The 6,440-nt window shown below is 45.3% G+C and overlaps 1 pseudogene; it reads left to right on the top strand.

Annotated features, from left to right (window-relative positions):
* Positions 1-3,025: 3,025 nt before the first annotated feature.
* Positions 3,026-3,563, top strand: LOC126931602 (60S ribosomal protein L7-like; annotated as a pseudogene).
* Positions 3,564-6,440: the final 2,877 nt, after the last annotated feature.

Here is a 6,440-nt window from a genome sequence, read left to right on the forward strand (position 1 = left end):
GAGGCAGGAGAATGGCGTGAACCCAGGAGGCGGAGCTTGCAGTGAGCTGAGATCCGGCCACTGCACTCCAGCCTGGGCGCCAGAGGGAGACTCCATCTCAAAAAAAAAAAAAAAAAGAAATACATAAATAAATTAAATATGAATGGAAGCCACTTATGGAACTTTCTAGTACACACATTTTAAAAAATAGGTGAAATTAATTTTATTAATATATTTTATTTAACCCAATATACTTCAAATATCATTTCAACATGTAATTAATATAAAAAATTATTAACATTTTACATTATTTTTCTCTTATATTAAGCCTTCAAGATTGAGTGTATAATTTATATTCTCAAAACATCTCAATTCAGATTAGCTGCATTTCAATTCACATAGCCATATGTGACTAGTGGCGACCTTACTGGACAGTGCAGATCTAGACATCCCTAACTCCCACCCCAGCTGTCCCGGGACTAATAGTACTCAGGAAGTGAGGCATGGGGAAGAAGTCCAAGCAGCTCCTGGAAGAATGCTTAGGCCATTTGGACAGGACTTCAGGTCACAGGCCCTTTCTGGGTGTGTGCGCTTCCTGGGCCCCTCGGATTTCTCACCCGGGTGGAGGAGCAAAGCCAGAGGAGAAACAGAAAATTAAACCACACTTGTGTCCACATTTCAATCTTTGTGAGAGAATAAGAGCCCTATATGCTTCAAAAAAAAGTAAGCAAAGCATAATTCTTTGTGAACACAAGGAATACGCCAAAGTTTCTAATGTGCAAACAGCATTATGTGTCTGTCTACATTTTCTTTTTTTTTTTTTTTTTTTTTTTTTTTGAGACAGAGTCTCACTCTGTCACCCAGGCTAGAGTGCAGTGGTGTGATGTCAGCTCACTGCAACCTCCACCTCCCAGGTTCAAGCGATTCTCCTGCCTCAACCTCCCTAGTAACTGGGATTACAAGCGCCCGCCACCACGCCTGGCTACTTTTTTGTATTTTTAGTAGAGACGGGGTTTCACCATGTTGGCCAGGCTGGTCTCAAACTCCTGACTTCGTGATCCTCCTGCCTTAGCCTCCCAAAGTGCTGGGATTACAAGCGTGAGCCACCATGCCTGGCCTAATGCCTGTCTGCATTTTCTTATAGACCTACTTTACTCTTTTACCTTAGCTGCCTGCCCCCATAGGCATTTAAAATTTTTATTCCCTTAGGCAAAAAATAAATAAATAAATAAATAATTAAAAACCAAGGTCCTATATTCTGTCAAGTTTTAACAATGAGAGTAAAAACATATGCCTAAGTAATGAGGTTATTTGAGCATAAAGTTTGAGGATAGGCCAGGACATGGTGGCTCATGCCTGTAACCCAGCACTTCGGGAGGCCGAGATGGGTGGATCACTTGAGCTCAAGAGTTCGGAACCAACCTGGGCAACATGGTGAAACTCTATCTCTACCAAAACTACAAAAAATTAACTTGTTGTGGTGGCATGCACCCGTAATGCCAGCTACCTGGGGGGCTGAGATGGGAGGATTGCTTGAGCCCAGGAGGTAGAGGCTGCAGTGAGCTGAGACTGAGCCACTGCACTCCAGCCTGGATGACAAAGTAAGACCCTGTTTTTAAAACAAAAAAACAAAAGTTTGAGGCTAGCCACCCAGATGGCCTCCCAGAAAAGACAGACTTCAAAGGAATGGAGTCAGTGTTCCCAAGGTTTTACTTCTATAGATGGAAACAGGGAAGTCTAATAGGGTTCCATATTTTCCATACAAAGCCAGTACATAGGTCACAGCGATTTGATTGATTACAGCTTTCTACATTCCAAAGAAGATTGCGTTAACATTCCGTGAGGAGGGGTAATGATCTGAGGGGGTCTTATCTCTGACACTATTTGGTTATTTGTAATCATTTACAAGAAAAGGAGGAAGTCACAGCTGCATATGTGTGGCAGAGGCCACACAGTTATCCTCCACTCAAGGCTCAAAATAACTTAAAGTTCCAACACCTTTAAGTTTGAATTATTTAATTTCACAAGTCTTACTGTTCTAATAAATGCCCAAAAGTAGACGTAGCTGGAAGGAAAGGTAGTGTCAGGGGACCACCTGGAAGCCAGGAGACGTGGCATTGCGGGGTGTTTGGCTGGACACTCCCCATAATGCCCTCCAGAGGGCGCCAGGAGCCTGGCTAAAGAGACCCGCGGGAGCAAAGGTGGTGACTCTCCCTCTCTCCACTCCAAGGCAGTCCCATCCAGCATGGTCCCACTCGGGTCCTCTCCTCCAAGCCTGCAAGTTTCTCCTAAATTAGAAGAGTCTGGGAAGGAAAAATAATCTGGAAAAAGCTCAGGTTTAGAACCCTTTGTTCTGATCCATGAGGCCACTAAATAGCTAGGCGACCCTGAGAGTCTGCCCCTCCGGGGCCTATAAAATGGGATTTTAATCAGCCTCACAGGGCACATGTGAGGATCAGACAAGGCAGAGCCTTCCTGAGCGCTTTGGAAACTGAAACCCAATACAGACATGAGACGAAAACCTGAATGGAGCTCTTTCCCAGCTGGAACCATGGAGGTGTCCTGGAAAAACCTGAGCTTTTTTCCATATCATTTTGCCTGCCTAAGAAAGAAGTTTGCCCAAACAATGCTTCAAAAGGCAAGGAGAGCCAAGCTCAGTGGCTCACACCTGTAATCCCAGCACTTTGGGAGGCTGAGGCAGGCGGATCACCTGAGGTCAGGAGTTCAAGACCAGCCTGGCCGACATGGAGAAACCCCATCTCTACTAAAAATACAAAAATTAGCCAGGCATGGTAGCAGGCACCTGGGATCCCAGCTACTCGGGAGGCTGAGGCATGAAAATTGCCTGAACTCGGGAGGCAGAAGTTGCAGTAAGCCAAGATCACACCATTGCACTTCAGTCTGGGAAACAAGAGAGAAACTCCATCTCAAAAAAAAAAAAAAAAAAAAAAAAAAAGGTGAGGAGGAAGCTTATCTATGGAAAAGTGAAGCACTATCACAAGGAATATAGGCAGATAGATAGAACTGTGAGATTCAAATGGCTCAAATGGCAAGCAAAGCTGACAACCTCTATGTACCTGAGAACCCAACCAAGTTGGCGATCGTCATCAGAATCAGAGGTATCAACGTGTGAGCGAGCCCACAGGACCAAAAGGTATTACAACTGCTTCGCCTTTGTCAAATCTTCAATGGAAACTTTGTGAAGCTCAACAAGGCTTCCACTAACATGCTGCGGATTGTAAACCATATATGCATGGGGGTACCCAAATCTGAAGTCAGTAAATGAACTAATCTATAAGTGTGGTTATGACAAAATTAATAAGAAGTGAGCTGCCTTGACAGAGAACACTTTGATTTCTTGATCTCTTGGTAAATACGGCATCATCTGCACGGAGGATCTGATTCATGAGATCTATATGTTGGAAAACTCTTCAAAGAAGCAAATAACTTCCTGTGGCCTTTCAAATTATCCTCTCCATGAGGTGGAATGAAGAAAAAGACCACCCATTTTGTAGAAAGTGAATATTGGCAACAGGGAAGACTACATCAACAGGCTTATTAGAAAAATGAACTGTCTACCATAATTATTTTTCTTTTTTTCTTTTCTTTTTCTTTTTTTTTTTTTTTTTTGTTGTTGTTGTTGTTGAGATAGAGTCTTTCTCTGTTGCCCAGGCTGGAGTGTAGTGGCATGGTCTCAGCTCACTGCAACCTCTGCATCCCGGGTTCAAGCAATTCTCCTGCCTCAGCCTCCTGAGTAGCTGGGATTACAGGCACCTGCCACAACACCTGACTAACTTTTTGTATTTTTAGTAGAGACGAGGTTTCACCATGTTAGCCAGGCTGGTCTCAAACTCCTGACCTTGTAATCCTCCCACCTCGACCTCCCAAAGTGCTGGAATTATAGGCATGAGCCACTGCACTCAGCTACCATGATTATTTTTCTAATCTTGTCAATTAATAAACAGTACCTGCTTTCAAAATGAAAAAAAGAAAAAGAAAACCTGAATGGAGGTTATGGAAAGTGAATGTGGTGCCCTGGGGTGGGTGACACAGAAGGGGACAGAGAGCTAATTCTCTCTAAGGGGATCCTAAGGGAAAGAGCATGCATCTTTATTCATAGTTTGCAAAACATCTTCACATGTGTCACTTTAATAAACATTACTGCATTTAATCCTCATGAACACACTACAGTCTGATTGTCCCCATTTCACTGGCAGCAAACTGAAGTTCAGAGCAGGGAGGCAACATCCTCAGGGTCATAGATCCCGCGTGAGTGGCAGAGCCAGGGTGCCCACCTAGGTCTTCTGCCCCCTCACCCAGGGCTTATCCCACTGTGCTGACTTTAATGATGTGTCCCTTGCAGAGGATGCCAGGGCCCATCTTCCTGAAACTGCTTCCATCAACTCCCTTCCTTGCTCCCCACACCCCGAGAAAAACAAAAAAGAAAAACAGGCCAGGCAAGGTGGCTCACACCTATAATCCCAGCACTTTGGGAGGCTGAGGCGGGTGGAGTACCTGAGGTCAGGAGTTCGAGACCAGCCTGGCCAGCATGGTGAAAACCCATCTCTACTAAAAATATAAAAATTAGCCAGGCGTTGCGGTGCGCACTTGTAATCCTAACTGCTGGGGAGGTTGAGGCACAAGAATTGCTTGAACCTGGGAGGCAGAGATTGCAGTAAGCTGAGATCATACCACTGTACTCTAGCCTGGGCAACAGAATGAGACTCCATCTCAAAAGAAAAGAAAAAGGAAAAGAAAAGGGTGCGCTGGCTCAAGCCTGTAATCCCAGCACTTTGGGAGGCCGAGGTGGGCGGATCATGAGGTCAGGAGATCGAGACCATCCTGGCTAACACAGTGAACCCCGTCTCTACTAAAAATACAAAAAATTAGCCAGGCGTGGTGGCAGGCGCCTGTAGTCCCAGCTACTCGGGAGGCTGAGGCAGGAGAATAGCGTGAACCCAGGAGCCGGAGCTTGCAGTGAGCTGAGATTGTGCCACCGCACTCCAGCCTGGGTGTCACAGCAAGACTCTGTCTCAAAAAAATTAATTAATTAAATTAAATTAAATTTAATTTAAATTTAAAAAGAAAAGAGAAGGGAAGGGAAAAGAAAAGAAAGAAAAACAACCTCCAATGTCACCCACGGCTGCTGAGATCGACTACAAATTTCTCAGCCCCGCATCCCAGGCCTCTGTGACCCACCAAAATGTCCAGAGAATAAAGTGGATTGGCTCAAAGGTATTGTGAAAATCACGAAGTCCAGCCCCTCCTCTCTGTTCAAGAAAAAGGGACCAAGGCCCAGAGAAGGGAGGGATTTCCCAAATGTCCCAGAGCAAGCCAAGAATGTGGAAGCCAGTTTGCTTCCCTGCCAGTGTTCTCTCTGCTCATCACCCAGCCACCTCTGGCACCCACACTTCTGAGACAAGCTGATGTGCTCAGTCTTAGGATTTGCTTCAGCTGGGAATAACAAAGAAAAAAAAAAAAAACAGTGGCTCAATCCAGAATTTATCTCTCAATTCCCAGACAGAAATAGTCTGTCCAAGGCCAGTATGGCACTGCTTTATGGAAGGGACCCAGATCCCACCTCTTTCTTGCTCGGCCAAGGGTGACTTCCATTCACCAGGTCACTCATGGTCCAACATGGCTACTAAACTTTGGCCATTATGCATGCATTCCTGCCAGCAGAAAGGAGGGGTGAAAGAAGCAGTTCACGCTTCCTCTCCCTTTAAGGACACTTCTTTTTTTTTGAGACAGAGTTTTGCTCTTGTTGCCCAGGCTGAAGTGCAATGGCACAATCTCGTCTCACGGCAAATTCCACCTCCCAGGTTGAAGCGATTCCTCTGCCTCAGCCTCCCGAGTAGCTGGGATTACAGGCATGTGCCACCATGCCCAGCTAATTTTGTATTTTTAGTAGAAACGGGGTTTCTCCATGTTGGTCACACTGGTCTCAAACTCCCGACCTCAGGTGATCCACCCACCTCAGCCTCTCGAAATGCTGGGATTATAGGCGTGAACCACTGCACCCGGCCTAAGGACACTTCTTAGACCCTGTACCCTCCACTTCTACTTCTGTCCCTTCAAAACATGGCCATAGCTTAAGCATAAACAATGCAGGAAAATGTCTTTATTCCAGGTAGCCATATGCCCAAATAAAAAACAGGGTTCTAATTACTGAGGAAAAGGGGAGAACAGGTACTGGGGGACCACCAGGGTTCAATGTCTCACTAAATCCCCAGAGTCCATCATGCACACTCTTCCTCACCTTGCCGTATTCCAAACACCCAGTCCTTCCTCCGTCCTGTGCCTGAGACAAGGCCTGGTTCATTCTAAATGCCCAATGTTTGCTGAATGACTGAACAAATGAAATTGACTTTTCTGGAATATGTACTGTTTTCCCAGATCAGCTAGAAAGAGTTTGAGGACAAGGATCCTGTGTTATATATCTTTGTATTCACCTCTGCCAC

This window comes from Macaca thibetana, chromosome 11 (assembly GCF_024542745.1).
Source record: "Macaca thibetana thibetana isolate TM-01 chromosome 11, ASM2454274v1, whole genome shotgun sequence".
In the NCBI taxonomy this organism is placed as follows: domain Eukaryota; kingdom Metazoa; phylum Chordata; class Mammalia; order Primates; family Cercopithecidae; genus Macaca; species Macaca thibetana.